General features: G+C 45.5%; 1 protein-coding gene across 2 annotated transcripts in view; it reads right to left on the reverse strand.

The window, feature by feature from the left end:
- DYNC1I1 (dynein cytoplasmic 1 intermediate chain 1) overlaps window positions 1–15,554 on the reverse strand; it is a 302,215-nt gene that overhangs the window by 234,337 nt on the left and 52,324 nt on the right. The window contains exon 1 of one of the 2 annotated variants that reach the window (XM_084858765.1): window positions 8,182–8,531. The exons of the other annotated variant lie outside the window; for it this stretch is intronic. The gene's annotated coding sequence lies outside the window, so the exon portion shown is untranslated. Of the gene's footprint in view, window positions 1–8,181; window positions 8,532–15,554 lie in introns of those variants that run through there. 2 annotated transcript variants of the gene reach the window in all.

Genomic DNA, 15,554 nt, shown 5'->3' on the forward strand with positions numbered 1-15,554 from the left:
CTGCAGTAGGCAGCCCAGAACTGGGCAGCCTCCCATCCGAGCAGGGGAAGTTCTGAAGGCACAGATTGGGCCAGCTGTCAGTTGACCCAGCAGGATCCTTCAAAAGGTATCCCTCCTCAGGCAGTAGTCTGTCCAGCACCCCTTGAGCAGGGGAACCTTGAAGGTACAGATGGAGCCAGCTGTAAGCGCCTTCTTAAAGGAGTCCTTCCTCCTCCTTAAGTTTCCTCTGCTCCAGACCCCTCCATCTCACATCACACAATCAGGATCCTGAACTTTTTGAAACCTGCTGCACATGCCCTGGTACCAACAGGAAAAAAAGAAACACTTTTATTGAATACAAATTAAAAACAAAACAAAACACTGAATACAAACTAAAAAAAACTCCAGTCAATTCTAATGTTAGAAGATATCCAGATAAAAGCAAGAGAAAAATATGGAACACAGAGAGACTGGCATTCCATCTAGATGTTCCATCTGAAACAAATTACATGGATGTTATATCACTTTAATTTAAGTATTTCCATGTTTTAGGACCATGGCTGATAAGGCTACTACATCCTGGCAACAAAGAGGTTGAATAAGTTGCATCAGAGCAACTATTTGAGCCACGCAAGAAGAAAGAGAAAATACAGCAAGCAACCTGCTAAAACTGATTAAGGGCGCAACCCTATGCATGCTTAGATGGAGAAAAGGCCTACAACTCCCAGCATGCCTCAGCCAGGCTTGTGCCCTAAGGGTGTCTTCCATGTTTTCAAACTACAGCAATGATCAACTGTTATCCTTGTGACAGCTGTATTCTCATAGTATTTTAATACATATTCTGCATATTGAACGTAACAAATGGTTCCACGTGATAAACACTACCATTCTCAGGTTGCAGTGCAAGCTCAACAAACCAAATCAGCATTAGCAACCAAATCCCAAGCTACAGTAGAATCTCAACCAAGTCAGCATTAACAACCAATACTCATGCAACAATGATTTCACATTTCCACATGCCTAAGTGGTAAAAGTTCCATGTTGAGTGTCTTGCCCCTTTGTGAGTCATGCATCCTTAATGACTATGAATGCTTTTATTTATTCATTATTTATTTCATGAGAATTATAGTGCAATCCTATACATTTGTCCTCAGTAAGTTCCACCGAGTTCAATAGGGCCTTATTCCCAGGTAAGTGGGTATAGGGTTGCAGCTTTAATCCAACTAATTTTGCAACAGACCAGAATAAAATTAAGGGAAATATAGTCTATTGCTCCAGACAAGGGCAACAAATTACCTGAAATATCTGAGGCAACAAATTATCTGAACCATTTGGAGGATTACTACACAGAACTAGCTATAGAAGTATGTAACATCATGGGATAAGTCAAGTTGGCAGTTCAGTTCTGATTTGGGAATCAGTATAAACATTGATGCATAGATATAAATTAATCTATACACTTACAAAGCAGATCTTGGAGACAAATGCCACTGCGTTCACTGAGGCTAACTCTGAAGTAAGTGTATATAAGGTTACAGCCTGAGTTTACATAGTTTCAAGTAGCGGGCTTGGTTGTTTGCTTGTAGCACCACATCGATTTAATTGTAAGCATCTTGAAGTCACTGCTGTTCTTATCATTAGCAAGAGAGATCTGAAGATGTGAATATTATTTGAACGACTATTATCTCAGACAAGGTTATTTAAAGGCGTTAATGTTTTTTAAAAAATAAAGATCTTTCCCATCAGTTTAATGATGACGTAAAATCTGCAAATATATATATATTAAGAGCTCAACATGCAAATCATAATAGAGAAGTGCCACTAGGCCTATTCATACCTGCATTGCATGGAGAATAATAATACATAGAATGGGGCTGAGGGGCTGTACTTCAGGCCCCACCCCTGTGGTCATGTGGTACCAATGGATCCACCCCCAGTGTCCATGCAGTAGACATGGACACAGTGTTGCAGTGGAAGCAGGGCTCATAGGGTAAGGGCACCAGGACTTTTTGATAAGGAGGGATGATGACATCAACAGCCACCTGCCTCAGGCTTCCCTGTTCCCTCTGAGCTTAGTTGCAATCCTCACTCTGGCAGGGAAGGGGGGAATGTGTTGTTGTGAGTTATCCCTGTTGTAATGCAGGGGTGGCTAGGTCTTGAACTGTCAATTAAGAGTAATGCTGTGCTGAACATTTTGATTGTCCCATTTTCAGCATTTGGGGAGTGGGGGAACTCTGGCAAATTGGCTGGGAGAGGGAGAATTTTGGAGAATTTTCTCCTTGGGAAGGGGGACAGGGTTTCCACATACCTTTTTTTTTTTTTTAAGTGTAGGCAATTCTTGAGGGGTCTTCTTTCTATTATTATTTTTTTAAGCACCACCTGCACTTGCAGGAGCCCAGGCCTCTCCTCCAGCCTGGCAGTTCTTTCTGAACTCTCAGGAGACCATGTAACCTTGTCCTCTCCAATAAGCATTCAGGAATAACTCCTGGCTGTAGAAGATTCCTGGACAGGGGGTGCTTTAAAAAAACAAAAATAGAAAGAGGACCCCTCAAGAATTGCCTACACTTTTTAAAAAAAGGTATGTGGAAACCCTGTCCCCCTTCCCAAGGAGAACATTATCCAAAATTCTCCCCCGCCCTGAAAAAGAAGCAGAAAAAACAATACCTCTTTTGCAGGGCAAGAAAAAGGTCCCCAAAACAGGGGGCAGGATTCAGCACAGCACTAATTAAGACCATTAGCTTTAGAAAAGACCTGCTCCTGTTGATGAAAATTCCCTGAATTGGTTGGCTGATATGGATCAACACAGCTGCCTATATTTTTGGACTCTCCTTGGAGGTGTGGCTATGGGGCGTCATGCTGAGCACCCGCACTTCAAAATTTACTACTATACCACTACATGGGCACCTGTAGGCTTGCCTTTGCAGGCATCCTTGCCTAATGCATGGATGTTGGGGTGGAGCAAGAGGCATTACACCATCTCGGGAGGAAGACCAGAGGCACGGCCCCACAGCCTGTTCCATGTGCAATTCCCCTTCACACAATGCATGCATGAAGGGGGCTAAAGGTTTTTGAAATGGGGTCCTGAAAATGTTTATTCCTTGAATAATGCTATCCATGAAGTGAGTGTGGTGTAACGGTTAGAGTGGTAGTCCAAGGGTCAAACTACATGTTAGTGAATTACGTACCATGTCGCTGAGCCTTTTTTTTACTCAATAGAAAATGTGCTATGATTTGGATCAGGACCAGTACACACTAGGAGAGGAGAATTAAATCTTTTGGGGGAATGGCTGGCTGGAGGGATGCTGGGAGTTGTAGTCCAAAACATCAGGTTGCAGAAGGCTGCCCTAGAAAACGATCTGCAATAAGCAGGTCTCCATGACAGATATGCAGAGGTTCCTAGGGACACAGGTCAACAATGTGGAAAGAGCTTCCTGAAGGGAAGAAAACCACAGGAATGGAAAAACAAACCTTGGCTTACCAAGTATGCTGAGGATATAACAACGTGCCAAAGGCAAGTGAATCTGTAGAATGGACATTTGGTAAACAAGGGCCAGACAAGCACCCTTTGTTTAACACTGACCATGCACCGTGTCAGGCATTCAGCTCACAGCAATACAGAATGGAGGTCATATTTTAGGTTGACCACCCTAGGAAGAGCAGTTAAAGAACAAAGTACAATGGGAAGAAAGGCAACCTAACATGCTGCAGGGAAAATTTACTAGGGAGTTCTCCTGCACAAGACATATTGAAATAAATGAGACTGGGTACTGCACAAAGAAACGCAAGTGCAGTACCCAATAGGAAACCGTCCTGGTAGATTGTGTCCCAAGTGAAAAGAGAGAGAGGTGACTGTTGCAGGAATCTTCTCAGAGATGGAAAAAAGATTGTTAAAAAGTGACATGGTTCCTTACACACACACACACACACACACACACACACTGCATTGTCCAATGCTCACATGATGCCATAGATAAAGGAAAGAAGGTAATCCTAGTTACATCAGATGATAGCAGTGATTAAAATTGTAAATATCAAGGGAAGGTACCAAATCCCAACATATTTCAGGCAAAATCACTCTGTTAGGGGATATGAGAAACAAGTTTTATAATCCACTCCTTTGTTGTCTGTTCCCATAAATCTCAACTTTCTATCTAACTCATTTCCTGTTTGCTTGCTTCCCACAATAGCTAACTATTTTATTCACAATTTAATGATCATGTTGAGATGGATACACTGTTTACCTGGAGAGCACCACCATTTTAACTCAAGCAGTAATTTTAATCCAATATTCAAGGACATTTCCCATTTTTCAGTAACTTAGGGTGCAATCCTATGCATGTTTAGACAGAAAGATGTCCTACAACTCCCAGCATTCCCCAGCCAGCCATGCTGGCTGGGGCATGCTGGGAGCTTTAGGACATTTTTCTGTCTAAACATGCGTAGCATTATGCTCTTAAAGTTTAAGACTAACTAGTTTTTCTTTATTGTAATCGTAAAGAAGGTGAAGCTAAACTAAACTGAGCAACTCATAAGGGTAATTCACACAATTACATTGTAGTTTCTACTACCAAGTAATGCCTTGGTTGTGTGACATGTCAACGAAAAATCAGCTATTCCAAACAAAATTTTTCTATGCAGAAAACTCAACACCTGTCAATGGAGCCATGCATATAAAGTGAAGACTATCACCTCAACTGATTTTGTGAATTGGTCCTTAATTAGAAACAGCTGCTTATCAGTGTGACAGCCAGTGCAGTGTAGTGGATAAAGGGTTCAAAATGGAGCAGGAGGTAATTCTGAACTTATCTCTGCGGCTAAAACTGCTCACAAATTGGCAATAATGTCTACACACACTGAAAGGTAATAGCAGGCTTGTTCCACACAAAAACCATGGGACAGAATAGTGCCTGAACATTTTGTCTCATATGTCAGGTTCCACAAGAACTAGCGACTTGCTCAGTCTCTCCTTTTTATTTGAAAGCTGGGGACCTGGACTAGCTAGTGGGCCAGCTCCCTGAGACAGTGGGCTGGGGGGCTGCAGCCCCCTTAGTCCAATGGGTAATCCAGTCATAACTTTAGTACCCCAAGCTCAAGAAAGCTCCACTGCTCCCAAAAACCAGCTGGTGAGAGAACAGCCATTTGGGGTGCTTCTAGACGAGGCTTTTGTTGTGCATTTGCCCTGCCCCATTCACAGAATGTTATAGGGAGTCCAGACATCGTCATCTTCAATTTGTAGCCTTGCTGTCTTTTTCCACTACATTTTCTGTCTTTTTTTTCTTACCAGAAAACAACCCATTAAGGGGGTGGGTGGGAGGGTCACATAGCTGCACAAGGCCTTTTGACCGGGGGTACTAGGAGCCCTCCATCTGGAAGTACCTTTGTTCTCTCCTGGACATCAGGGCTCCATGGCTTTCCTCAGCCTGATTTTAGTCCTTGAGGATGCACAGCAGATTTTCCTTCTGGGTTTTTCTGAATGTTTATTAGAATAACACAAATAGGAACAGATTTCACTTGCACCTTGCACAAAAGCTACTGGGCCAAACTGTCTTTTTCCTTTTGTTGTGCTTCTGCAAACCTTGGCATCCCCCAGGTCTGCTGATATGTCCCTCTTGTATGTGGATGGTGCTGTTTTGGCTACATAAGGATTCACACTGGGAGAATTAAGATTTCTTTTAGTATATAGCAGAGATGGGGAACCTCCAGCCCACAGGTCAGATATGGCCCATGGAAAGTCCCCATCTGGCCCCTGCTCTGACCTCCAATTGGAGATAAGGGATTTCCCCTCCTCACTCCCACTCTGCAAGTGAGGCTTTTGAAAAGCCTCCATTGGTGATGATGGAGGCTTTTCAAAAGCCGAATTACACAGTGAAGGACATTTTCAGAGGGGGCTGGGGCTCCCGACTGGGGAGGGGAGGGCTAAGCCTCCTCTCCCTAACACTGTGGTTTCCCTACCCTCCAACAATTGCCTCTGCCCACTACATTAGGCTTTTAAAAAGTCTACGTTGCCACCGTTGGAGGTTTGGGGTGTGTTTTTTTTTAAAGCCTGATAACAGTGGTGGAGGGGTGATGTGTGTGTATGAGTGTTTGTGTGAGTGAATGGAGTCTAGGCAATTTTGTTGGGGCCACATTGCTGGTATGAGTCCCCTGACGTGCTTGCCCAGAATCAATTCAGACCTCAGGCTGAAAAAGGTTCTCCAACCCTGTATATAGGCTAATGATCCTGGCAAGTGGTAACAGTGGTGCAGAGAGGATAGTAAGAGAAACAACTGTGCAACTCAGGGGTAGTGTTGAGATTTAGGAGAGAAGATGTTCATGTCCCTAATGGTTGCACAGAAGGAGAACATGTGCAAGTACAGTTTCTTCCATCATGATGCTGCAGAGACCAGACAATATGTACCTGATGTAAGTTCTCAAAGAATAATAACATCACAGAATTTTAAGGTTGAAAAGGACCTGGGAGATCATCGAGTCCAACCCCTGACTGCATTCAGAAATCTTGTAACTGCAGCACCCCTGACAGATGGCTGTCCAGCCTCTGCTAAAACAGCTCTAGCAAAGGAGGTGCATGGTGTGGAGAAAGTGGATAGGGAGAGATTCTTCTCCCTCTTTCCTAATACTAGAACCTGGAGTCATCCCATGAAGCTGAATAGTGGAAGATTCAAGGCAGATATAAGGAAGGACTTCTTCACACAGTGCATCGTTAAACTATGGAATTTGCTACCACAAGATGTAGTAATGGCCCCCAATTTGGATGGACCTAAAAGATAAATTTATGGAGGATAAAACTATCAATGGCTACTAGACATAATGGGTATATATTACCTCCAGTATCAGAGGCAGTATGCCTCTCTATACCCATTGCTGGGGAACATGGGCAGAAGAGTGCTATTGCATTCATGTCCTACATGTGGGTTTCTCACAGGCATCTGATTGGCCACTGTGTGAACAGAATGAGCATTATTTAGTGCATAATCCTATGACTTGCATGTTCAGAAACATGGCTGGCTGGGGAATGCTGGGAGCTGTATGATTTTTTCTGTCTAAATGTGCATAGTATTGCACCCTTTGGATTCTAGGAAACTAAAAACACTACTGATAAATACATTAACAGTGCACTCTTTCAGGTCTACTCTGAAGTAAGACACAGTGAGTTCAATGGTACTTACTCCTGGATAAGTTTGTATGGTTACCTGAGAGTAAGTACCTTTAAACTCAATGGATCTTACTTGTTCTACTCAAGAAAAGGTATAGGATTGCACTGTTAAAGTTGCAGATGGTACAAAATGGCATCTCACTTCTTAATTGATCATTCATTGCATTTATTCTAAAACTTAAATATTGGAGGACATGGCTGTTATACCTTGCTTACGTGGGAGGTCAGCCTTCTGGTTCGTTTGAGGCTTGTTATTGTTTTTCATCTGTTAATTTCCTGGTATGCTTTAACCCCGTAAGTGCCAAAACAAAGTCATTCCCAAAATAGCAGTACTTCATTTTCTCCCCGAGTGGTGGGTGCAGCAGGTATTTGTTTGGGCAGCGCACAACATACATGGATGAGCATTTGCTAGAAGCTGGGAGACAGCATGTTCCAAAGCCGTGACTAAACTGTTGACATTCTCCGATAAGATCCCAGCCACCAGACTAGCCATCTTGTCTTCCTGAGTACCTGTGCCAGTATAGGCTAGATCCCAATAGATTCCCTGGATCCATCTAGGGAATCCTCCAGAGATCCCCCTTTCTTGAATGGCTCTTCCTTCGGGGTGGGGGAGCATCCGAAACTCATTTGATGCACCCCTAAATATAATATTCCCAAAATTTTGCATCCAACTCCTACCCGCCCCCCGCTCCCGCCCCCACCACACACGCACCAAAAAAACGCAGCACCCATGAATAACTACCGAGGAGCCTCCCATCCACCAGGTCCTTACCAGCTGATGCTCTTAGGACAAGACTGGAACATAGAATGGGAAGTCTCCGTTTGCATTTCGGAAGCGGCGGGGTGGTCCTTCCCTCCCAGCCTCTGCAAACCTGAATCCAGGCAGCTCAGCCCGGCGGCGGCGGCGGCGGCGGCGGGGGGTGGGGTGATTTTGCTGCAGCATCTCTCCCCATTACTCGAAAGGCGGGAGAGGGGAGAGGATGCGACAGGCTGGCTGGCTGGCGTCACCCACAGGGATCCAGACGCACAGCCGATGGTGGCATCCTTACCTTGGTCGGAGAATCCTAGTCTGGGTGTGTGTGTGTGTGTGTGTGTCCTGGGCAGCCTCCACGCAGGCAAGATGCGTCCGGAGCGATGCAGAGAGAGAGAGAGAGAGAGAGAGAGAGAGATTGAGATTGAGAGAGGGAGGGAGGGAGGCTGGACCCCTGGCGGCTCCAGCTGCTCGGGAGAGGATGCTCTGATGCTGATTCCCGGCGCCTCGCTTCTTGCTGCAGCGTGAGAGCCAGTGATGGTGGCGCTGCCGCCGCTGCCAGAAATGTGCTGCCTCACGCTGGCCTGGCTCCGCCCCGCCGCTTCCCTCCCATCTCAGCCCCTGGCACTGACTTCTCTCCCCCACCGCTTTCCTGCCCTCCCCCCAGTGGAGGCAGGTGGCTCTGATGTCAGCGGGGCGGTGAATCCGCTCTGGCTTTCAGGCAGTACCAGTCACCACTCTAAAGGAGCTATCCAAGGTGCTGAACCCTATGCCGCCCCCCCCCCCAATGGGTTCAGCGCCTTGCATAGCTCCTCTAGAGTTCTGACTGGTTCTGCCTGAAAGCCAGAGCAGATTCACCGCCCCGCTGAAATCGGAGCCACCAGCCTCCTCCCCCTCCCCCTCTGGACCAGGAACAGCCAAAGTTACAGAGTCCACAGCCACAGGCCAGTGGGGAGGGGGACAGGCCTTGCACTGGGGCCAAAAGCAGGTGGGATATTGGCACCGACAGAACCAACAACAAGACTACATACTGCAACTACTACACACACAAGAGTTTTATGGCATCTCAAGAGATGCTCAAGTTTTTCATGGAATAAGCATCCGAGGCACACGATTTCATGCAGGAAATCTTGATTCTCTGTTGTCAGCAGATATTTGCCAACTCCATGGATTTGCTGTAGAGTGGCTTCAAGACCATGGACTATGATGCCACACGAAAAACCTGTTAGGAATTTTCTACATGAACTTTTTATTCCCAGCTTTACTGGGGCTTCTGGTTCCAGATTCTTTGCAGGATTAAGACTGGCTCCTTTACACGTGTTTTTTCCTGGGGGGGTTTCTTTCTCTGCCTTTCTATATGTTTCATTATACAACCACTAGATGGAGATGTGGTATAGCTGAATTGCGCAAATACACAGGAGTCTCATTCTGCCATTTCTATATAATACTACACTTTCCTTGATCTAAAAAAAGCTGGGGGAATGGTTGCAAAGCACGGGAGAGGCCCTGGAGGATGACAACACCTTGTAAAGAACCTGCAAACTACCATGAGTGAGCAATCACGAGCACACGATAAAAGCCTCATGTAGAAAGGCTCTTCATCTTGAAAGTGCCACAGGACTTGTCTTTTGTTACGTGTTTGCTGTAACAGATTAACTCAGCTATCCCTCTGGAATTTTAAAACCAACAGAGGCAATGATGCTGTTCATCTAAGATCAAGAAGCAGGAGGAAGGGACCAATCAAAGCTTCCTTCCCTGTTCTGGCCCCCTTCAGATGTGTTGGACTACAACTCCCATCATTCCTAGCCAGCATGTCCAACCAACATGCTGGTTTGGGATAATGGGAGTCCCACGCATCTGGAGGATGCCAGTGCGGGGAAGGGTCAACTAAATGCTAGGCCTCCAAATACATTTATTCTGGCATAAGCTGTTGTGGGCTACAGCCTACTTATTAAGCTCTGTTCTAACCCTCCCTCACTCCACATGTTCAAAGAACATGTGGAAGGGAACTAGATCACTTCCGTAAAGTAGGGAACAGGCCAGGGCCAGCATCAAGGGGAGGCATGGCTGGGTACCTGCGAAGGGCCCTCACCTGAGCAGGGGATCCTCCTCTTGAACCTTGTGATTTGCTTCTTCGCCCCTCTCTTGTTCTGGTCCAGACAATAGGTGGGATGAGGAGGAGGAGTGGTAGATGCCCCTGCCTCCCTGCTCATTGGCTCTCTGCCTATCAAAGAAGCAAGTGGTAGCAATGATGAGAAAGAGGATGAGGAGCAGTAACAGTTGGTGACAATGGTGGTGAGAAGGCTGACTCACTGAGGGAGGGGCCCATTGAGGGTGTCTTGCCCGCAGGCCCTCAAAAACCTGGAGCCGGCACTGGGAGGGCACATGGCCACCCTAGCCCTGGCCCCATTCATTGGCCGGATGGAGCAACTGCAGCTTCTCCCTCCCTGCCAGAAAGAAAATATGGCTATCATGGAGTCATATTTTCCCCAATACCCAAGACAATAGAGCTAGAGGAATATGGAGAAGTCCTCCTTCTGCTGCAGCTGCCCTCTGGTGGCAAGGAGGGCAGAGAAGACCTGCTCTTCATTTTCTTTTACTGTGGAGTTCAGAGGTGTACTGCAGACAGAGGGAAAGGTGCCTTGAGGAGCAACTTCTCATTTAATTTTTGGAGGGTGGGGAGAGGGAAAACACTTCAAATACTGGGGGGGGAGTTTTTTGTTTTGACTCGTTGGCAAGAGAGAGACTGTGTTTTTAACTGTGTTGTGAAGTAAACTTGCAAGGGGGTTGGAAGGCAGTGTTTCATTTCTAAAAAGAGAATTGCAGGGAATGGAGGTGGGGAAGAGAAAGCCTTGTCATCTGTCTGTAGGCCCTTGTCTTTTGCTCAGATCTGTGTGAGTTTGTGTGTGTAAGTCTGAGTGTGTGTGTGTGTGTGACAGAGAGAGAGAGAGAAGGGGTAGGGGCTGAACTTGCTCAGTGGGAAACTAAGGTGGGTATGTGCCCTATTTTACAGAGGGATAAAACAGGACACATTTTATTGTCCTCTGTTTGAAGGTCTCTGCCCAGTCCAAGTCCAGTTAAGAATAAAGAACCATGAGAAGGAAGAACACGAGGGGCCTTGAGGCTGCTCACCAACTTCAGCATCTGGACAGCAGACTGAGCAGGCACACTGGTCACCCCACTATGGTGAGATATGTTGCATTTTGATTTAAATGATGTAGCAGTTATCTCTAAATGTTCATCTCTACATATCAATTAGCATTTGCAAGTTGTAAGGAAATCAGCATCCTTTTTCGTTCTCCTTTTCAGTGATGCACAAGCTCTTTTTTGGCGATGCTACCCTAGAAGGGAACCTAGAAAGAGACCTCTGAGACCATTCCTAACAAGAAAGTAGTAGCAGGTTTCCAGGCCCAAAATCCAGCTCCTCGGCCTAGGATCTCTGTTCTGGAGGCAGACTTGGGCCAGCAGCAGCTATGTTAGAATGCTGCCTGTCCAATGCACTCTAACACTGTTTCAGTTTGACTTCAGTACATCTTACAAGATCTGGACAACCCACAGATAACAGGGAAATACCTTTGCGTAAATAAACACCCTTAAGCATGATCTTCTAAAACTGGGTTTCAGTTTCCACCTCCTGGTAATAGACTTGCAGCTCCTCAGAGCACTGCACCCTTTCCTCTGTCCTCCTCTTTGAAGCTTGGCAAAGGCCCTCCACGTCAGATTGCTCTGGCTTTGGGCCTTCTTCCCTTCCAGGCAGACTGTGGAGGAAGATCAACACAGCAGTCTGCTAGTGCCAGCCATCCAGCCCAGAGGAAGCCATCAGTCCACTTCACAGAAGGCTGAGAAGAAAGCAGGCTGTCAACATGCCCATTGATAGAAGATGACTCTAGAGGGTTGGGGCATGCAGAGGTGAGAGCTGAACACATGGCAGCAATGACGAGAAAGAAGAGCAGTAGCAGTAGCGGCTGGTGACAATGGTGATGAGAAGGTAGACCCACTGAGGGAGGGGGCCCACTGCGGGTGTCTTGCCCAAGGGCTCTCGAAAACCTGGAACCAGCACTGGGAGGGCATGTGGCCACCCTAGCCCTGGCCCCATTCATTGGCCGGAAGTGGCAACTGCAGCCTCCCCCTCCCTGCCAGAAAGCAAATGTGGATATCATGGAGTCTCGGAAGCGAAGCAGGGTCAGCCCTGGTTAGTACTTGGATGGGAGACCGCCTGGGAATCAGGTTTTCTGCATTGAGCAGGGAGGTGGACTCGATGGTCTTGTAGGCCCCCCCCCAACCCCATGATTCTATGACTATGATTCTATGAATCATATTATGCTATCCCCAATACCCAAGACAATAGAGCTGGAGGAATATGGAGAAGTCCTCCTTCTGCTGCAGCTGCCCTCTGGTGGCGAGGAGGGCAGAGAAGACCTGCCCTTCATTTTATTTTACTTGGGGCATGCAGAGGTGAGATCTGAACACATGGCAGCAATGTAATAGCAGCTGGTGACAGTGGTGGCCCCCCTAGTGCCACTTTATCCCTAAGTCTTCCCATTCTCACCATGGAATGGTGGCCTAAGTGGAGGACAGGGTAACTGGAAAGGGTAGCGAAGTGACCCCTTTTCCCAGCAGATAATCGAGTATGATAGCACAGAAGCCTAATGCACTGAGGTAAGAGACTCTTCTTAAATTCCATCAGATTTAAGGAATTGTACTGCAGCACTTATGTATTCTTAATGTCATTGCCTGGAAGGAGGGTGGGGACAAAACCAGATTTAGATGGCTCCATCTACCATTTGCTTTGGCTGCATCTCTCATGTCCCTGTTCTACCAGTCACAGTGAGCACCAGCCACCACTTGCCCCTCGGGGAATTCCCTGCACCTCCCACCCTGGCATGAGTGTGCACTCCCCTGACTTCTATTGGATGCCTCCCCACCCCCCCACCCCCAAGATCAATTTGTGAGCTGCAGTGTCGGAAAAAAAAATCACGTTGATGATCATGGTGCTGTTTCCTAGAATGAATGAAGTAGGAATTAATCTCTGGCCGCTTTCAAAGACAACAGTTCAGTGCTCTGTTTCATCTCTGAATAGAATGCTGTGTTCTGAAAAATTAACTTCTGGCTGATTATGTGAATGATGAACTAAGGTGTATATCACTTGAGGGTTCAGAACTACCACATATGCAAGAAGAGACTGAAAATAAACAGACCGTGTTCGAGAAATTCATTAATGAAGTTCTGCAAGATAACAAGAGAACAAGAATGATGTAAATGTAGCTAAAGTTTAATTAAAACTAAAGTTAAGTCTAATGAAATGGCCATGATTGTGAAACATTTCTTCTTTTTTCTTTTTTTTACAATGGTGCCTTAAATCCTAATGAGACTAGACCAGAGTGGGGAGAAATAGAGACTGGGGAAGACTGGGAAATTCCTGGGCCCACACACCAAGGAGTTTGGGACATGAGAAGTAGGGAGCCCTTGGTGGGCCCAAGTCAGGGAAGCAGAAGTCTCCACAAAAGGATTCATAGGGGAATAGGCTAGAAAGGAGGGGCAGAGCCAGTAGCTTCAGAATTTGAGGAGGAGGGCATTGGAGCTTGGGGAGGGGTCAGAGAAGCAAGACCCCAGAGAGAGAGAGAGAGAGAGAGAATATCTAGCCCAGGGGTGCAGAACCTCAAGCCAGTGGGGCACCCCAATTTGGCCCGTGCCACCTCTTGGGGTTCCCCCATCCCTCACCCCAGCCCAGAGTGATCCCCTCTGCTATCTCTGATCTCAAATCGGAGACAACAGCAGGGATTCCCTTGCTGGCATGCGCCAGCAGCAGAACCCCCGCTGTTATCTCTGATCTCAGCATGGGGCATGTGGGAAGGCAGCATTGTGACTTGCCCATGCTGGGGAAAGCGGCAGCTCACCCTGCACATGAGAGAGTCCTAACCCTCTTCATTTTGGATTTTGGGGTGACTTGGTCTTGAATGGACAATTAAGACAGATTCACTTTACAAAAGACCTGATCCTGGTGGAGATCAAAACTGCTAGAACTGGTTTGTTGGTCTGGATCAACACAGCTGCCTGTATTTTTGGATCCTACTTGGGGCTATAGCTATGGGGAGTGTCCTGATGAGCATCTGCACTTCAACATTTACCACTACACCACTGCTTTGAAAACTGAGCGGTGCCATTTTCTGTGGCTCTCCCTAGATGTGGCTGGTGAGGTCGACTTAGGGCACGATCCTATGCATGTTTAGATGGAAAAAAAATGTCCTACAGTGTCCATCATTCCCCAGCCCTTAATGTGTTTAAAATAATGTATTATTTTTAAAAAAAATCAAACTTAAATTTTAAAACCTTTTAAATATTTTCAAAAAGAGGCTGCATTTGAAGTATGCAGCAGTGCCCTCTGAGGCACCCCACCTACCTCTGAAATTCCATTTAGTAGCTATAGTTGTGTCATATAATGTATTCGTTGCTTGAAGCATTTTTCTTCTACTCTCATGCCAGCATGCTGCCTGTGCCAGAGCTGCTGAATTTCCTGCTTATTAGTATGGCTCTTGTGAGGGTGAGATGAAAGTGCATAGCAAAGGGATGTGACAGCTTAGTCATCTTAGAAGAAATGGTGAAGATAACATAATTCTCCAAGCTGGAGGGATTCTATATTTTTGCCAGTGCTTTGAATTACTCATTAATTTATGTATAATTGTGTGGTGTGTACATAGCCAGTGAATTGTTACTTTAACTCTAACCATTGTAATGCTACATTATTAGCAATTTTCTGAAGGTGCTATTTGTGAGGAAATAGTTGTTATTAATTTGCTCTACATAAAAAACCCACATTATTTAAGAACATGCAAGATAAAGTAATTATGAACAAATTCCTGTAAACATTATCTCCTGGCGGCCACTGACAGCCAAATAACAACATGCTTCTTTTTGTTTTTTTTACTTTGGGGGTTGGGGGAGGATTATTGAGATCTATCTCTTAATTAATCCAGGTTTATCCAAGGCGAAGATGAAATTTTTTAAAGGAACTTTTATGTTATCTTGGTGTTTATATCCCACTTTTCAAGGCAAAAAAGCCCTTCACAAAGCAACTTACTATACAGCTAAGAATAGTATAGATATAATTTTCAAACAATAAAAATTAAATTAAAAAAATCAATGAACCAAGAACAATGACAGATTGAAACAGGAGTCCTGTAATAACAACAAGCCATTTTTCAATAGTGGGGCCAACTCTGAGAAGACCATGTCTCTGCATGGTGGCAAAACAAACCCCAGCTCTCTTCTCTCCAGCTTGGAGATGAAAGGGGGATAGAGATTGTCCCTGAATTGTGCTGCATTTCAAGTGCAGCACAATTGCAGGGATTATTTGTAAGTTTTTAAGATTTTTTTTATTGCCACTTTTCTGCCACACAGACAATCAGACTTCATTACAAGCAATCATAAAACAAAATCATGACATAACATATCCAGAGGAATAGAACAGAAACTTGTATTTGCATCAGCCACAAGCCATTGCAACATCATACATAAAACACAAATCCAAAGGAAGAAAGATCAACAGCAGCATGTTAAACAGTCACATTATACCACCATTTTCTCTTCTTATAACAATAAAAATGGGCTGCCAAACATTATAATTTGTTGTCTATTCCAAAATGGTTCAAACTATTTCCACTGTTGCTCAAA

This window comes from Heloderma suspectum, chromosome 5 (genome assembly GCF_057233095.1).
Source record: "Heloderma suspectum isolate Gila_16-S chromosome 5, 16-S_ref, whole genome shotgun sequence".
NCBI classification, from domain to species: domain Eukaryota; kingdom Metazoa; phylum Chordata; class Lepidosauria; order Squamata; family Helodermatidae; genus Heloderma; species Heloderma suspectum.